Here is a 19,962-nt window from a genome sequence, read left to right on the forward strand (position 1 = left end):
AGTAGTAGGTACAATTAACATAACTATAGGAGTAACTGATATAACTATGGGTAAAGTGGATAGTTGATAAACTGTACCTATGTGTAACTGTAGTTATCGTAGGTAAGTAATGGGTAAAATTAATGTAATTATAGGAGTAATTGATGTAACTGTGGGTAAAGTGGATAGTTGATAAACTGTATCTATATGTAACTGTACTTATTGTAGATAAGTAGTAGGTACAATTAACATAACTGTAGGAGTAACTGATATAACTATGAGTGAAGTGAATAGTTGATAAACTGTACCTATATGTAACTGTACTTATCATAGATAAGTAATTGGCATAGTTAACATAACTATAGGTATAGCTGATATAATTATAGGTGTAGTTAATATAACTATAGGTACAGTTAATTTAATTATACTTCTGAATATAAAACCCTTTTAACAGAACTACGTTCCATTTTTTCTCCTTTTCGAGCGATCTGTTCCAGTTTGATGAACTGTGATATAAAATGTTCTATTATTTAAAATATATCGATCGTAAAAATACTACTAACTGCCTATCGAATAATAAGGTAATTTCGAATATTATATTTTAACACGGCTCGAAAAGGAGAAGAAAGTAAAATCGAAAACGCTATGGAATTAAATAGGATTTTCGAATCGATCGAAACGTCAATTTTCGATCACTATAGTTCCAGAAATTTCAGATTCACATTATCCACGAAACGATATTCATTCCTCGCGTCGAAGTTAAAATCTTCGTTTATTTCGAATAACAGTAAAAATCAATTTTCAAGGGTTCCTAGTGGTTATTGAAATTGACACACTTTTACAACACGTCGATCATCACCGTTATAGCAATCGCCACTCCGGCGAACACCTGGTTTCTACGCGTTTAATCTAAACACGTATCGTTGCGCGGACTCACGAATTCTTTGTGTAACGATGTTAATTATAGGGGAACGTAGATGGCTTAAAAAAATTGCTTAAATTATAAAGGATTGTGTTAAATTAATTGCACAATATTCTATTAATCGTGAAGCTCGCTAGTGGTGAATATCCAGTTCGTAATTATCGTCAATATAATAACGTGTAATACGAGTCCATCATAAGAGTCTGTCAGAAACCACTCTGTTCTCAGCCCAATTATTGCAAAAATTACTTTTATCGGGACAATCAACTGCCAAGACTTCCGCTCGGCTCCATTTTCAGTCTCCGACCTATAAGGAACGAACGCATTCCAATCGCGAAGATCGTCGAAAAAATTTGTTTAAAAATCTAACACGTTTTAGAACGCTCTGATCACGTTTAGACGATTAAGGGAAAAGATTGCTTTTTAATATTCAAATTTTATATTTCCACGTCGAGTTCTGATTACATTTGGAACAAAATCGATCCGTAAATAACGATGGTTCTTGTAGCTTTCTTTTTAATACTTTTGGCGTCTATTCTTTATTCGTACACATTGTAGAAAAATATTCTAAATATATTTTACGAAAGAATTAAATTTCACGATAAAAAAAATTGAATAAACTTCTCTTTCATTTTCTCTGATAAAGAAAAAGCGAAATCGAATTTTATTCGTCCCGTTCGTCTTTCTTAACTGTTTCTCCATTTTGCAAGGATTCGACGAAGAGGTGAAAGTGTGAGCTTAATCAACGAGATCTCGTTGAATCACTTGCAAGGCAATTAACCCGTTGATACCCGTATGTTGCTACATTTTGAACTTACAAGGCATTAGATTTCAATTCGCGTCGAGGTTATCATCGACAGCAACAGAAACATTGAAAATTAATGAAGTTGTTCTTAACCGGGATCTGTTCAGTTTTAATTAACGCACGAACAACCTATTAAGTAAGTAGTAATGGACGATCAACGTCCATGCTATCAAGCGTAAGACTCGTGTATCTCGTAACCCATGGTATCAACACTTGCAATTATGTTAATACGAAGAGCTGTATTACATAAGGTGTGTTACAAAATTTAGGGCGTCAGAGTAATAGGGCAAGGTTATTTCACTGGTTCAAAATACAAAAATTTCGTCCATTTTAATATGTACTGAAAAGAAGAACAGTCACGACTATTCGTCTAATAGTATTTATTCAAGAAATAGTATTTATAAGAAATGGTATTACCTACTTTCAGTATTTACATATTTTTCCTTTATAATGTTGACTCCAATTGTCGTTACAAATTTGCGAGTCCATTATTACATTGATCGTCCTTGTGTAAAATGAAAATTTCTCATAATTTCGTCCTTACACACATAAGTGCCACAATATGTCGATCGAAAGTTTCGATATTGATAAATACTAGTAAAATTAAATCCAATTTCCAAAGTTGTTACGATAAATTATCCACGATTAAAAACTGAATCTCTTCTCTTTTCTTTGGAACTATTTTTCGAGTTCAAAATGATTAAGAATCTATTTCCAAACTATACCGTGAGCACAAAAAAGTTAAGAAGCTTTCAATAGCGTAATCATTGGAATATCAAGTAGACACTATACCTTCTCCTTCTTTGTAAAAAAATTACAAAAAAATTGTATTCAACATTCAATACTTTTTATTCCAATATTCGCAAAGTTCTGAATACACCGATGCAAACAAAGAAATATGTAACATCACAGAATGTTAATTATGTTCATTCCTAAATACACCTAACCACCAAAAATTAAAAAAAAAAAAACACAAAATCTTACGCAAGGCACAAAATTCCCCATTCCCATTGTATTCAACATTCAATACTTTTTATTCCAATATTCGCAAAGTTCTGAATACACCGATGCAAACAGAGAAATATGTAACATCACGAAAAGTTAATTTATTTTTATTCCTAAATACGCCTAACCACCAAAAATTAAAAAAAAAAACAAAATCTTACGCAAGACATAAAATTCCCCATTAATAAGGAACATTCCATGAAACCTAAGCCCACTTCCACCAACACCACCCACAAAGTCAGATCTCCAAGATGCTCGCAGTGTTAATCGAGGAACAAGAAAATACACGTACAATACAATTAATTCAATCTAAACAAAATTTCGCAACTATTGGTCGCGTCGGTGTCCTCGATGTAGTAACAAAATTCCATCCGCTCCAAATGTGTCTAAATTCTACGGTACACCCGGTACACCTGTGGTTTCACATTTCTCACGATCTCTCTTCAATTATTAGCAAATCATTTGTTGGCGGTTGTTACCGGTATTTGTTTTGCCGAGCCTGAGAGTTCATGGACGGTCGCCGATGCCTCAATGCCTCGTTACAGTTCGCTCTCGCCGTTAGTTGAAACGTATTGAACGCGAACGTTCGTTGGTGATTAATTAGGAGGACGAGGCGATTTTCCTCGAGGCTGAAGAAACAAGGAAGTGAGTCCTTGAAGGACCAACGCCGATCCAGGAAGTGAGGCTGCGCGGAAAGCAATCTGATCGAAACCTAATAATTCTGACAACGAGCTTGGAAATGGTGCTTCGTTCACGGCTCTTGCATCGATCGTTATAAACTGGATGTAAGAGATCCACATTCACCTGTCCCCCTCTGGCTACGTCGTTTGCAACGTATTTTTAACGAAAATATCATCCACGTGACGATACTGGGGGATGTCTCTGTTATTTTCAGGGCAATCGCTCGCTCCTCGAACATTTTCATTCTTTTATTTCTTGGATTCGACGCTGAATGAAAATTGACAAAGACGTCGCGTTAACTATCGGCTAGGAACATACGATATCCGCTCGCGGATAGTTTCTGAATATTAACGCGCACGGATAAAGAGATAAACATTTTACTAAAGGTAGACATTCACCTGTCGCGCTTGCTCCTCGATACGGATTACGGTTATCCTTTGCTACTTACGCTGTTTTTGCTCCGTGGATTTCCATTTGCTCGCATTAATTAAACATTATCGCGAGACTACGATGTTGCGCGATCGTTGCGTGAAAATGTTCATAAACGACCGTTTTACGACGACATTAATATCGTTTTATGGCGAGAAGTGCTATTAAACGATCGGTTTCTGGATTTTTAAACATCGTTAAGGGAATGTTGATTCATCGAAGGGACGCGAGAATTCATTTTTTAACAGCGGTGCTGTTGCTGTTCGGATAGGGAGATATTTTAGATAAATAGAGACATTAGAACGATTGGTGTACGATAGTATTGTATACTGTGTATGATAGCAAGTGTTTAGTGTGTGATACTTCGCTTCGGGAATGTCGATTTAATTACGAAAGAAACGCAAGAATTTAACTTGCAGCAATGTTGCTGAAATCGAGGTGGAAAATTGCTAGGGTCAGTAGAGAAATTAGAAAAATTGGTGTAGAATACTATTATCGAACAATGATCAGTGTACGTTTCGATTCTTGAATTTTACTTTGGGAATGTCGATTTACAAAAGGAACACAAGGATCGATTTACCTTGCAACAGCGTTGCTTAAGTAAATAAAATGGGTAGATTCGATAGAAAATGATAAAAATTGATACACAAAGCTATTATCGAACAATGTTTAATTTTACGTTTCGATTCCTGAACTTTACTTTGCGAATGTCGATTTACAAAAGAAACACAAGGATCGATTTACCTTGCAACAGCGTTGCTTAAGTAAATAAAATGGGTAGATTCGATAGAAAATGATAAAAATTGATACACAAAGCTATTATCGAACAATGTTTAATTTTACGTTTCGATTCCTGAACTTTACTTTGCGAATGTCGATTTACAAAAGGAACACAAGAATTCAACTTGCAGCAACGTTACTGTAGTCGACAAAGTGGAAAGATTTTTCGTGTCGGTGGAAAAATTAGGAAAATTAGAAAAATTGATATCGAGACCTCTCCAAGATGGTTTCCAAACCATCGATGCTTTTCGATACAGTGTTTTATCTCAAGATAGACGACGATTCATTTTTCGAATGCTTGGTTATTATTCTCCACGGTATTGTCTCGGTGAAACGTAGCACTCGCGTTTCCAAGCATCTATCATCGAGACATTTCCTGCGAAACAAGGGAAATCGTATCGAATTTAGAGAAGATCCCATCGGGAGACAGCAACGAGGTTTTCATTTTACCCGAGGAGAAATCTGATAGTCACGATTAAAGTGGATCAGAAGTAGATCGTATCTGTCGTAATGCCGGTGCACACCCGGAAGTTGATGATACAAAGTTGCACAGATGCACGTCGTCTGTTATTATGCAGATGAGTTCGATTCCTAATTGAGGAAGGAGTCCATTTGTGGGGTAGTTTTGAATAATTGAAAGACAGGTTAATGGTGGAATATTGAACAGTAATAGCTTAGTTAATAAAACATTTACAACTCTATTAAGAGGCTCGTTACGAGGAGTTGGAACAGCAAGCTCAACGACGGCCATATTTCGTTGCACGAATTCTTCTGTTCAATATATAATACTTTATTCGAAGTATAGTCCTTGGAGTACCGAAACGAGCGTTTCTATTTTATAACCATTTTTATGTATCGCTATCAATGTTACCTTAGAGACAAGTAATGAAATTTTGTAGAAAAATACGAAATATTTGTTTAAATAGAGAAGGAAGCGATTGCATCAGAAGAGTGCATTTTTCGAGGGTAATTTCATCTCCCAAATTTGAATTTCGATGGCTAAAAATTGCTCGCAAAGTTTCGCTAAAATGGTCGTTGAACACTTAGTGGATATTCTTTGTAAGTAGAAGTCGTAAATAGTTTATGTCCTCCTACATACCTAGATGCATATATACAGCAACATTTGGCAACGAGACCGAGCAACGCTTATCTCAATGACAGATGAAAATAGACCCACAGTGTACACGACACTTTTGGTTTACCTACACCTGTCAAAATTACTAGATGAATGTGTGTGTATATGTATTATCGTATATATGTTAGCTACTGGCTACATATGTACGCGTGTGTACATTTATCTAGATTCCTATTACGAGATATTAACCAAGAAGACGCTTTATAACTCTCGATCTACGTTCAAGCTGCATGTACATCGGCAATTGGAATCAGATTGCCGCCAGGTTCTTCACAACGCCAAAGACATTAATGCATTGCAAATCAGGTGCCTCGACCAGTGCATAAAAGTATAGAAGACGGTTTATGGCCTCATCAATAGCTAGCAAATACCGTAAGAGTGAGCATCTTGGTACCGAGCAACGATTATCTGAATAACGAATGGAAAGAAATCCAGTGTGTGTATATAATTTTTAGTTCACAATAACCCGTCGAACGTGCTAGATAAATTAATGATCGTCTCGCGGGATATATTGTAAATATATGTTATGTTAATGGGGTTACCAGTTTTTTTCCGAATCTTTCATCGTAAAGATCATCGATAGCTTCTTCGCAGCGCGAAGGACATTAATGCGTTCGCGAATGAGGCGACATATAAATAAGACACTATCAATACTCGTAAGTAGTTTATAGTTTATAGTTCCTAGCCTCGTCGATAGCTGGCGTGTATCGTAACATTCAAAGTTGAGATCGTTACTGGTGACAATATACCCACAATGTGTACGACACTTTCGATTTTCAAATCACTAAAATTTTGTGCTCTACAATACACCTTTTACATTGTATGAACAATATCAGTTTTTTTTTCCATTCTTCCGTCTTTCTTCGTCTATCGATGCTCCATTAGATCTTAATAAGTAATATCCTACGGTCAAAAAACATTAACGATTCGTAATAACAGCGCAATAAAAATACATTAATCTTCAAATGATCATAGACAGTTTGTAACATTCACAATGGCTAGCACATAACCCTCAATATCGAGCGCAAGTAATATATCCTGTATGTGACCCTAAATATGATATACAATATGATAAAACTCTAAATATGATGTGCAATATGATACAATACCATAAATATGATATACATTACACTAAAATACCTTATATATGATATACAATATGGTAATGCCCTAAGTATGATGTACAGTATGATACAGTGCCCTAAGGATGATATACAGTATGATACAATACCCTAAATATGATATAAGTATGATACAATGCCCTACAAGTGATATACAACATAATACAATACTCCAAATATGATATAAGTATAATACAATGCCCTAAATATGATATAAGTACGATGCAATACCCCAAATATGATACACAGTATTATGCAATACCCTAAATATGACATACAAAATGATACAATACCCTAAATATGATATACAACGTTCAAATACGATCCACTACATTTGATCCCCGAAGTATTCCCCACGAAACCTCTCTACATAAATTTCCCGCTCACCTAGCTGGAACACCCTGTACGATACACTCCGTATCGGCGATACCGGTATCTTTCTACTGTTCAATCGTACCCCGTCCAATCGAGGCCCCTATTTATTAGATCTTAACCAGCCGTACCCCACGGCTGGGTACCGGAGTCCGGAGCTGCGTGTACGTCAGCAATTGGAATCAGATCGCCGGCAGCTCCTTCGCGGCACCCGAGCCATTAAGGCAACACGATCCACGCGGTACGTGGCGGCTGGCAAAGGGCTGAAAAACGCGGTTCGTGATACCCTAGGAGGTAGATCGTGGCTAGGTGAGCGGCTAGGTAGATCCGGAGGCGCGCTTCCATGGCCACGAAGCAACGGCCCGGTATACCGAGAGATGTTGTTACCGCGTTGGATGGTTCGAGAGTCCCAGCGGTCGGACCCGTTTGGATTTTTCTTTTTTTTTCTTTTCGTTTCTTCGTTTTTTTTTTCTTTGCACCGTGGCTAGCCATCTGCGTGCGCGCATATCCTGAAACGAGGCCGATCGACCATTAATTCCGATACTCTTTCCAGCAGGCCGCGGTGGTACTGCCATGCCGCTTCTTCGGTGCCGCGCGTATCGTTTTCATCTTCGCGCTTCCGTCGACTCGGCGCGCGTCGCTCCGAGGGATCCCTCCTCGATTTATGGTTGTCCTCCTCGCCTCGCGACTGACCTCCCGGTGGTACTCCGCGAAGGAGGAAGCGACGGTTAACGCGAGCAATGCCAAGAACTCGTTGCAAGGGGAGATCTCTGTTGCTGTTAATTTCCTCGCGAACGTGTCGCGGCCGAGAGGAGACACGAGGTCGCTCGTAGAACGCTCACGGTCCTCGGGGAAGGGAATTCGTTGCGGAGAACCGTGACGATGGATTTAGAAACGGTAAGATCGAACCACGCAACGTGATTACCTTCGGGAAACATTCTTGGGCTCTCTTCCTTGGCCTTCGATCGTAAAATTTCAGTCTCGGGAAGTTGACAAACTGGAGGTTCGAATATAAAAATATATATACATTGAAGACACAGGATAGAGAATTGTACATCTAAGAACAATTAGCAGTCGAGAATGTTCACATTCAATACGCCGTATGGACAATCTTCGATCAATTATTTTGCAATCTCGTCGATGTCCAAGGCGATTCGATGCTCTTCGAAGTCCAACAGGAAACGCAACGAGGGTTCGCGATAAAAGACGATTTCTTCACGATTGAAATAAAACGATCTTCCTACCGATCTTGAAACTCGTCTTATGAAACGATTTCGCGAGAGACGAGTCTTTGGACGAATAATAATTACTCGAGATAATACACTCGAACGCGTCTCGACGAGAACACTCTACCTACGCGTCACGTATATACCGCGACATCGTGAAACATTACGCGGGGTACCGTACATTCGAGATTCCGTAATATAAATTCACCGTACACGCTTTGTAAATGCAACGCAGCTGTTACGTTACCCTCGAAATACATATTTCTCGATCGCGCTTGAACTTGGCGTAAATCGAACACGGTTGCGCAATCGGCCGCGATTAACACCGTTCCCCTCTCTCTCTCTCTTAATTGCGATCTCTGTGTATGCACGTATGTGCGTTCACCTAAATCCATCGGCCATGCAATACCTAATCGCGGTCTACACCGTACGTACGTATCCGTTCCGTGTTCGAAACGACGTCCATCAACCCGGAATACTGTTACACGGATATTACGCTTCAGATGATTCAATTTATTCAGCGTCGCTGAAAAATGATTATAGCGGAATTAATGCGACAAGTGTCCACCGCTCCGCGACGATCGTTCTATCGCATTTAACGCGACGAACGATCCGTGAACGATCTTCACGCGGAATCGGAGTGGAACATTGACGCAAACGAACCGTCGAACCCGTTCGAACATTTGTTTTCGAAACTGTTAACGGCGACGGGTGCAACGCGAAACAAGGTTGAGGATAATTATGAAACCGAGGAGAACGCGACCAGCGGCTCTGTCAAGCGGAACCATTCCGAGCTGAGCGATTCACACTCGGAGGGTTGTCCTACTTCGATCGAGGTTCCACGGTTTTCAAACGTGGACGGGCTCGGTCGCGGCTATAATGGGAGAATCATTAGCACGTTGATTCAAACAAAACGGGGCATTAACCGGTTTAAAGTCGGGGTTTTCTATCGGCGGGACTGTAACAGGTAAATGGGTGAAAGATTCGCGATCCTTTTTGTCGTTTCGCGATTACACAACCGTAAATGGACAACCGCTTGATAAGAGAAACGTGGAAGCTGTCGGGTAAAAATCAATCGGGAATGCGGTAAATGTTATTCCTACCGATAGACTGTTTTCTCTTTTTAGCTAAATTAACATATTTAAACCAGGCGTGTACTGTTATTAAGTCAGCCACGAGCTGCTTTATTTCTTTAACGATGATGCCTGTGAGTTGAGTTGCAACGAAATTTATTTTTCAATTGCACGGTTTCTGGTATTGTAGTATGTAGTATCGTATAATATCAAACAATCGCAGCTGCAATATTTTTTTATTTATTTATTGATGTTGCTTTGAGGTTCAGACGCAAACAAATTTTTTTACGTCTCATTTTAACTGTTATTAAATTAGCCACGAGCTGCTTTATTTGTTTAACGATGATGCCTATGAGCCGAGTTGCAACGAAATTTATTTTTTAATTGTATAATATCAAACCACCGCAGCTGCAATATTTTTTTCATTTATTTACCGACGTTGCTTAGAAGTTCAGACGTAAACAAATTTATTTTATTCGTTCATTTCACCGAATGTGTCCATCGCAAAATTCTTGGCATTACAATGTACACTATCGTGCATTGTTATTAAATTACTGTACTGCAGCTGCAATATTTTTTATGTATTTATCATATTTCACAAAATTTATCCTGTTCCTTCATTACACCGAACATGTTTATGCAAGATTTCCGATATCACTAATGTTACTGAACAACCGTATTGTAACTAACGTTTTTCTTTCTTTATTTACCAAAGCTGTTTAAAAACTTGGATGTAATTCAATTTATCTTGATCCTTCATTTCACCGAACATGTTATGCAAGGTTTCCGGTATCACTAATGTTACTGAACTACCGTATTGTAGCTAACGTTTTTCTTTATTTATTTACCAAAGCTGTTTAAAAACTTCGAGATAAGCAAATTCAATTCATTCGTTCGTTTTACCGAATATATTCATCGCGAGGTCTCCATCGCTCTACGAAACGCAAGAGGATAAAATTTCGAAGAGACGAGAGCGCCATTTTCGAACCTAACCTCAAATTCGCCGCCTCGGAGCGGCTTTTGTTTCCCATGGAAGCACCGTAGACGCGCAATCACTTTCAAGGTGTTCTACGAAGTATTCCGTGAAACTGATGGAATTCGTCGTTTTTCGCAGTTCCCGGCGCTCGTAAAAGTCGTTTTACAGTTTTTCCCAGGACTTTGGGCGAACGAACCCCTTCGAACCTTCTACGGTTGCGCCATTACCGTGGAATCTTGTAAATGTTCGAGCAGCCACTGAAGAAGTTCTGGTCTGTCAGGGTGAGACACCTCGTTACACACCGGACACTCCAGAAACTAGTTTCGAAGACTAGATAATTCACGGTGACTTGAAAGACATGCACCACTTGCGGGCGCTTCGCCCCATAAGAAATCAACCCATTGACTCGTCGTACTCTATAAATCTATCGGGAGGATGATCTGTCACAATTAATGTTCAGCCGCGATGAATACAATGTGTGTACGATTTTTTTTTAGAGCGAAAAGTTAAATAATATTTGAAATAGTTTGTTTCTTGATAAATATCAATAATTGGCGATTAATTACGATCTCACTAATTCGATAGAGTTGAGAATTATTAAATATCGAAGGTATTTGTCGCTACAACAATTTTGCGAGAAACAATTTCCTATTGGAAGAAAGTTACCGTTAGGAGTAAATTTATAAAAAAGGAACGACAGGTTGTTAGTTGAAATAATTTCTCAACAATTTCTGTTCGAATAATTCTATAAAGGCTTCAATGTATGGAAAGATAAAATAAGCATTCATTAGGTTATTATTACGTTAAATTCTTCAGAATTTCCCAAGATCGTGATTTCCTGATCCGGAGGTGTATAATTATTCTTTGAATCTGTTCTGGGAAGATCAGTTTTACACTCACCATCCCTAAAGGTATTCTTGAATTAAAGATATGCTATTGCACACTAACTCGATTTATTTTCATTAGGTTCCACATTGCTTATTCGTTGATAACGCTCTTTACTATTTAGATACTAGTAGCAACTACGTAAATCAAAAAGCGCGTAAATTGAAAACAAGCGTTATTTCTTGTACACTTTTAATCTTTAAGTACGCTCTTCTTTTAATTACGCGCTTATTAAAAAAGCAAAGCGATCAAACTTTCGCATCTGTTCAATTTTTTGTTTTTTCTTCCAACACACATTTCGAACTTGTGTATATTTAGAACATTTATACAGTTAATATAGCTGTTGCAAAAAATGTTCGTATTCTTTTAAATATGCGAAAGATCAAACTTGTACAAACATTAACACGTTTTGACAACAGCTATTAGGCTCTCGAGTTACAAGTTCATGATTCCATTGAAGAAAAAAAAAACATTGATGACCTTTTGATAACCTGGAAGATATCGTGAAACAGATCTGTTCGTACCCACCATATTAGCCCCCTTGAACAGTACAGCATTCTTCTTCAACACCTTCTCCCATCCTCAATCCTAATAGAGATACTTAATTAGGTGTTCTGTTTCTCGCGATTCATTCTGCATAGATAGAGAAGGAAAAATACAAAAATTTAAATTTAAATTGGGTGGAAGAAGTCTTGTGAATAGTCGAATTAGCATGAATAATACACGATGTCGTTTAAAAGAAACGGTGATGACCTTGAAAATATTATGCATCTATCTATTATATTTTTCCCCTTAAAGGGTATATACTTCTAAAATATTTTCTTCACGTTCCTAAAAAGGATAATTAGCCCTTAAAATTGAATTCTACGTGTTAAAGCTTAGCATTATCGTAGATATAAACAGTTTTGGTTAAAAAATCATGAACGATCTAGAAAATATCTCGAAATGGATGTATGTATTCATTGGCGGAGAAAATTGGTTTCTACTACAATGGTTACGCGAGTCCGAGTGTCCGTTGCAAATCCACGCAAAGCGTTCTATTAGCATAAAAATACACGGTGCTACTTAAAGATTATCGACGATCTTGAAAATACCTCTAAACTGGTCTACATAGTATTCACCGTTGGGGAAAATTGGGTTCTACGCGCTATAAGGCAAAGTCAAATATCCGTTGCAAAAGAAACGCTCTATTAGCATAAAAATACGTAGCGCTACTTAAAGATCATCGTTGATCTTGAAAATACTTCTAAACTGATCTACATAGTATTCACTGTCGAGGAAAATTCGGTTCTACACGCTATAAGACAAAATCAAATATCCGTTGCAAAGAAAAACTTTCTATTAGCATAAAAATACCTTACGCTACTTACAAATCATCGACGACATTGAAAATACCTCTAAACTGATCTATATACTATTCACTGTCGAAAAACATTCGGTTCTACGCACTATAAGACCACACAAGGTCCAAATATAAATTTCAAATCCACACGAAACGTCCCACAATCATAAAGATACACGACGCCACTTAAAAATCATCAACGACCTTAAAAATACCTCTAAACTGATCCACATACTATTCACTATCAAAAAAAATTAGATTCTCCACGCTATAAGACCACGCAAGGTCCAAATATAAATTTCAAATCCACACGAAACGTCCCACTACCATAAAGATACACGACGCCACTTAAAAATCATCAACGACCTTAAAAATACCTCTAAACTGATCCACATACTATTCACTATCAAAAAAAATTAGATTCTCCACGCTATAAGACCACGCGAGGTCCAAATATAAATTTCAAATCCACACGTAACGTCCCACTACCATAAACATACACAGCGCCACTTAAACATCACCGACGACCTTAAAAATACCTCTAAACTGATCCACATACTATTCACTATCAAAAAAAATTCGGTTCTCCACGCTATAAGACCACGCAAGGTCCAAATATAAATTTCAAATCCACACGAAACGTCCCACAATCATAAAGATACACGACGCCACTTAAAAATCATCAACGAGCTTAAAAATACCTCTAAACTGATCCACATACTATTCACTATCGAAAAAAAATTCGATTCTCCACGCTATAAGACCACGCGAGGTCCAAATATAAATTTCAAATCCACAAGAAACGTCCCACTACCGTAAACATACACAGCGCCACTTAAACATCACCGACGACCTTAAAAATACCTCTAAACTGATCCACATACTATTCACTATCAAAAAAAATTCGATTCTCCACGCTATAAGACCACGCGAGGTCCAAATATAAATTTCAAATCCACAAGAAACGTCCCACTACCGTAAACATACACAGCACCACTGAAACATCACCGACGACCTTGAAAAAATCTCGAAACGGATCCGTATACCCATTAACGGTGAAAAATGTTTTCTACGCGCTATAAGGCCGCCCGATCCCCGCGTAGCCTCGAATCGACACCAATGGCGCGCGACTCCCCGTTTCGATCCTCGCAACCATTCCGTCGTTCGTTCCAGTTTCGTTTCGAGCAGATCGACGTTCGCGTGTTTTTCCCAGGCTCTGCTCCGTTTACCCCCCAACCGTGAATTCTATCAGTGGTAGTCGGTTTTAACGCGATCGGGTCTCCTCGTGGCGTTCGTTACGGACACTCAGACAATGGGGTTCGATACAATTAGCGGGCGAGCCGCTAACGAGCCGCGTCGTACATTGTCCGACGATGTACGAACGCGAACACGGAAACGAAACGGGCCAGACCTATTACACGTACCTTGTGCCGGCGTCGGATGTAAATTACAGTCATTAAACTTCGCGCGGTTAACGAGCTACCGTTGGGGAATTCGCGATCGGCCGCCTAATATCGCTCGCTCGCTCGTGCGGAGTTTCGCGCGAGTGTCCCCGGTGTCCTTTTACAGCGGAGATGTCGTCGTCGTCGTCCTCGTCCTCGTCCTCGTCCTCGTCCTCGTCGTCCTCTTACTCGGTACCGCGGTATCAGAGACGAGTCGTAAATTCCGCTAATTGCACCGTTTAACGTTTCGACTGTAAAACCTACCTTCTTTTAACCGGTGCCTTGACAATGGAAGTCGTAAAGCACGCGCATTGCGCGCAATTTTAGTCCGAAGAAGAATAATGGGCAACTATTTGTTCGTCGTTAGCGAATAAGGCTCTAACTCAACACGAGGATCGTGAACAGAGGGAACGGAGACCACGCTCGTTAGACGTTTGGATCATTTTAATCGGAGTTATACGATACTTCCCACCGACTCGGAACGAATCTCGCGGTGTCAACGATGAAACGAGATAATTACCACGGTTTTCGAATTTTTTAAATAATCGAGTTTATCCACTTGAAACTCTTCACCGGAAAATTCACTAATCTGGTTCGTCTCCGTAAATCGATTCTTATACACTTCGTGTTGCTCACAACGAGCTTTTACCTTCACTGTGTTGTTAACGTATTGGAAAACGATCGAAATAAACCGGGAAACCCGAATAATTATTCATTCTCGTTAACGAATAAATTCACTCTTTGGATTATAATGTGTTGTTTACTTTGAGTCGCTTCGAGTACTCTCAGTGTTTAAACTGAGTTTGAGTGATATTTAAAATATATAAAAATAGCGTCTCCCTTTTTATACGTACGGAAATTTACTTTTCTTTAGAAGTTAAAACTTTGTGTATGTTTACACTTAGATGTTTTCTAAAACGGAAGATTGTCTGTTTCTCAAAAAGTCTAGTTACCATTCCAGTTCAAGTTACTCGAATTTTCGCGCAAAAGTGTTCAACGAGGCTCGAACGAAGCTGTCGGTATTCGGACCGTCGAGTCGTTTGAATTATGTTTCGTATGACCGAATATTCGTTTCAGTTCCACGAACGTTCGGAAGGTTCTGAGAACGATAAACGAGGAGAATCATCGATGAAACTGTCGCGACCGAGACGCGATTGGAGTTGCGATGAATCGAACGGTACTCTGTCGGTGTTGTTCGAGCAAAAAGGCGTTATGCCTTTTATATAAAAACATTACGGAACTGGACCTCTTTGGTTTACTGGATCAACACGACACGATTCTAGATCAAAGCTGACGGGACATCCTGCTCCGTTGGTGGTTCGCTCATTTCTTTCGATCTTAACCTCACGAATTTTTCAAACGCTCGCTCGAAATCGGGTTCAAGGTACCCTCGAGAATCTCGATTGATCGAATACTCAACGTTCGTTTAAAGAAACGGATAAAAATGGTGTTACGAAACTAGAACCTAGAAGCACCATCTGAAACCTCAATTTATGGACAATCTCGACTCAAGGTACACAATTTACTTGGATAGATCAAAGACACGACAATATGTGACAAAATATTATAATGATGAGCAGTCGATGCTGAACCGGAATTTAAAAAAAAAAGAGAAACTTTGCTTACACAATCTATTCTCATTCGTAGAGTATTGGAGTTTGAGACGATTCGACATTAGAGTCGGTGTATTTGAATATTTGCAAAATGTGATAATTTTTTATTATTATCGAAATGTAAAACAGGGACGGTGACTCTGTGGTTCGTTCTTTTCTTATTTCGAATTTTTTAAAAATTCAAAAATTTAGAATCGAGATCAGAATATACTTGGAATAATATATAAGAAATATATAAGTGTATCAATAGTTTCGATATGCAAGTTTCATTGGACAGAAGACTGAATAGTACCCATAGAAACAAAACTTGTAGTATACCTACTTACGAAGTGCTTGGTATTATTCAAATGCGAGTCGAAACCTGAAATGAATACGTACAAGGTCTGAAAGTGTTGTTACTTCATAGGTAGTAAATATTGAATCTGTTGAAAGTAATGTTCGAACACTATTAAACGTATACAATGATTTCTATGGTACTTCTGTACTTGAAGACTACTGTGGTAGCTTTTAAACCAGTGGTTCTCCAATCTTTCTGATAAGTGCCCCCTAAAAAGAAAAGAAAATTTCTGCGCGTGAAATAATTGGTAGATTTTAAATAATACGAGAAAAATATACTCCTACAATTAATAAAAACTTCTGTATTAATAGAAACAGATATTTTAGTAATCCATAGTTTTCTTCGCTATAAATTTGTATTTGAATTAAATTATTTTATTAGAAATTGTAAATCTAGAACTTTGGAAAACTATTTTGATTTAGAAAATTCAATTGGCCAACTTTATCAATTGATGGGAATATATTTGTACCTTGAATTGAATATTTTCAAGAGCAGAAAATATCCAAAGTGAAAAAAGAAACCGATCGGAGATCAATCTTACGAATTGAACTGAATCGATTAATTTTAAATAGTCGTAAGTGTCGATATCAAAGTAGAGTTATAAACTTTACAGAGTGAGCTAGTTAAGCCTTCACCTGAAATATTTCTTACGCTATCGATATCACAAGATGTCCTCGTACAGAATTCGAACATGTTTGACTAGGTTTCCAATCTACGCGTAAATACAATCATTTTTCCAAGTATAGAGATCGGACAACTATTCTTGTCTTTTGAATTATTTCATCGAGTATCGATACCACTTCGAATATACCCGGTCTGGTTCTTACGAAGTGAATATACATGTTACGGAACAGGTGATATTTATTCATAGGAAATGACAATGCATTTCGCGTTACTCTGCACCGTTAGAGCACGAAAACATAAATACCAGTTTGACTATAAAACCAACAGAATTGCGGCGAGGCCGAAGAGAAAATTGATTACGCAATGAAAAATCGAAATGCAAACAGGAAATTATTGACCAGAGCGTTGCGTATGGCAGTCGAGGAAGCAACGTGATTATCGTAACAACAAGAGTATTGTAACAGCGTCAAAGTAAACGGTATACTCGTAATAATGACATCAGTAACCGAACAGTTGTTACAGCACTTCCGTTCAAATTCAAATCAATATTTCTGTGACGTGTTTACCGAAGGAATTCAAACGAACAGCCTCGATGTGTAACAATTGGATAGTTTCTACAAATAAGTAAGAAAAAAGGAAATTTTATCGTTTTAATAATACGATAAATTCTCGAATTCTTTTACAAAAACTACCATACATTATTACATGTAATTTAAATTTGATTAATCTCTTCACATTTCTGTAAACTTTCTTACGAAACTGTTTAGATTTGTTTTCTCAAAGAGTATCTACGAGAAGAATCGAAATATGAAATTTTAAAAAAAATTTTCTATCAACAGTTAACGAGTTTCACCAATAATATACATAAGTGAACACGGTCGTTGAGAATAATCATAAATTATCGAGATTCGATCGATTCGACCTGGAGGAAGAATATAAAATTATTAGTTTTTTTTTTTTTTTTTCAAGAATTTATATTAATCGTAAACGTATTGATAAACTGCACATCCTTATTGGATGAAATTTTAGCACGAAGCTACACGAATCCTTTCTACATTCCTGACATAGATTACCAGGAATCGATCGCGTGCCTTAAAGCGCACCAGGGTACGCTCACGTCTCGAGAAGATCTTGATGCCTCTCGATCACGACCTACATATTCGATGTTCATAATATAAGTACCACGCGAAAGTTGTTCAACGGCTCTTTCGAATTTCTTTTTTTTTTGCCGGGACTTCCTCTTCTGCGTACGGTCAAGCCATCCCGGTAGACCGTGGTACATAAATCAAGCAGTTTCTTGTTCGATATCTTGTCGAAACATCGATCGTGTAAAATTTAAATTCACGTTGGGTAATGTTGTTCGTCCGTTGCAGAGACTCTTATAACTGTGCATTCAAAATTGCACGTTATAGAAAAACCCAAAGCGTTCGTTTAACATAGTTTCCTTCGTTTTCCAGTGCTTTCGAAGAACTTTAAACTTTGTTCGAATTACTTTATACGGAGACAATTTCTTGTACAATAATTGCACGATTGATAACTGGATTAATAGTTTAGTTTTAACCGCGTGTATTAGTAACAGAGACACTAGAAATGGTTCTTTGCAGCGTATTATACGAAAAGTATAGCATTTCCTCGTTAATTGTTCTAGTCCTTCCCTCGATAATTGTACCGGAGTATATTTTTCGACAGGTAGATAGAAAACGCAGTGGCTGATTCTATGAATAGAAATAAATCGAAAATAAAAATAAAAATTTTTCATAAGAAGCTCGGTTTTCGATAAAATCGTTCTCGAAAATCCATTACCCAGTGTTTGCATTTATGACGATTGTAAACACCGATTGCGTCACGTTATCATCTGTTTCCCGTTCATTCGACTATCTTCTAGCACCGTTAATCACCGTCAATGTTTACAAACACCGACGTGAATAGAATCAACAAGCAACGGATAAACACATTAACTCGATCGCGTAACCCGGCGATTTTCTAAATTCATTCTCTCCAAAAATCGAGATTTTTATGAAAACATTCCATTCTTTATTTTTGTTTCGTCTTTGTACATAGAATCGCCCACGTGCGATTGCATGGTCATATAGCAATATTTTTGTTACCCATTAATCGAATTCTTGGCTATCGAAGTAAAAATTACTTATTTACATTACCTTAAACTTTTTCGATCCTAACGATCGAACTTGGAAAAAATCTGAAATGTTGAATATTTGTCGAAAATCGAACTTATTGAAAATTGATCAATGATAGTTCGAACTTATCGAAAATCTACCAAAAATCGATTCAACTCACTGAAAATTCATCGAAAATCGATCAAACTTATTCGAAATCTACAGAAAATCAAACTTATTCCAAATCTACAAAAAATAAATCAAACTTATCGAAAATTTTCCGGAAATGAATCGAATATACTCAAAATCTACCGAAAATGGATCGAACTTATGAAAAATCAACCAAAAATCGATCCAGCTCGAAAATTCGTCGAAAATCGATCCAATTTATTGAAAATTGATCGAAGATGATTCGAACGTATCGAAAATCTACCATAAATCGATTCAGCTTATTGAAAATCCACCGAAAATAAATCAAACTTATTGAAAATTTTCCAAAAATGGTTCGAACGTATCCAAAATCCATTTAAGGTGTATCAAACTAGCGCAAAATCTATCAAAAACGGATCGAACTAATCGAAACTCGATGAAAAATCGATCCAGTTCTAAAAAAAAACCCACCGAAAATCCAACTTCTCGAAAATGTACGTAAAATCGATCGAACTGTTCGAAAATCCATGGAGGATCGTCTGGTTGAAAATCCACGGAAGGACGCCTCGAACACGATCGGCGATCCTCCTTGGGAGGGGTAGGGGGTACGGTTAAAAACCGATCATAGAAACCTCGTGAGCGTAACGTTGTCCGATCGACACTTCCGGTTACTGTCACTTTCCTTCGGGGCCCTGGCGATCGCGCGTCGCCTCGATTCCATCGACGATTTCGCGTGCTCGCTGGATCGTTCCGCGAAGGATGGAAAGCCGGAAACGGTGGTCTTCTGCCCGGCACCTTGACCAGCCTCCCCACCCCAGAACAAGGGTAGCGGTGGGGGATCGTACACGAGGAGAGAAGAGGGTGCCTTCCACCTTCCACCTTCCACCGGCCGAGATGAAAGTTTGCTGCAGTTGTGCGAGGCGTCACGTGCAATTAGAGCGCAAGACC

At 38.2% G+C, this 19,962-nt stretch overlaps 1 protein-coding gene across 4 annotated transcripts in view; it reads left to right on the forward strand.

Moving 5' to 3' along the window:
- Pip (heparan sulfate 2-O-sulfotransferase pipe) overlaps positions 1-19,962 on the forward strand; it is a 149,417-nt gene that overhangs the window by 90,284 nt on the left and 39,171 nt on the right. The gene's annotated exons all lie outside the window — the stretch shown is intronic.

Source organism: Ptiloglossa arizonensis, chromosome 6 (genome assembly GCF_051014685.1).
Source record: "Ptiloglossa arizonensis isolate GNS036 chromosome 6, iyPtiAriz1_principal, whole genome shotgun sequence".
NCBI classification, from domain to species: Eukaryota; Metazoa; Arthropoda; class Insecta; order Hymenoptera; family Colletidae; genus Ptiloglossa; species Ptiloglossa arizonensis.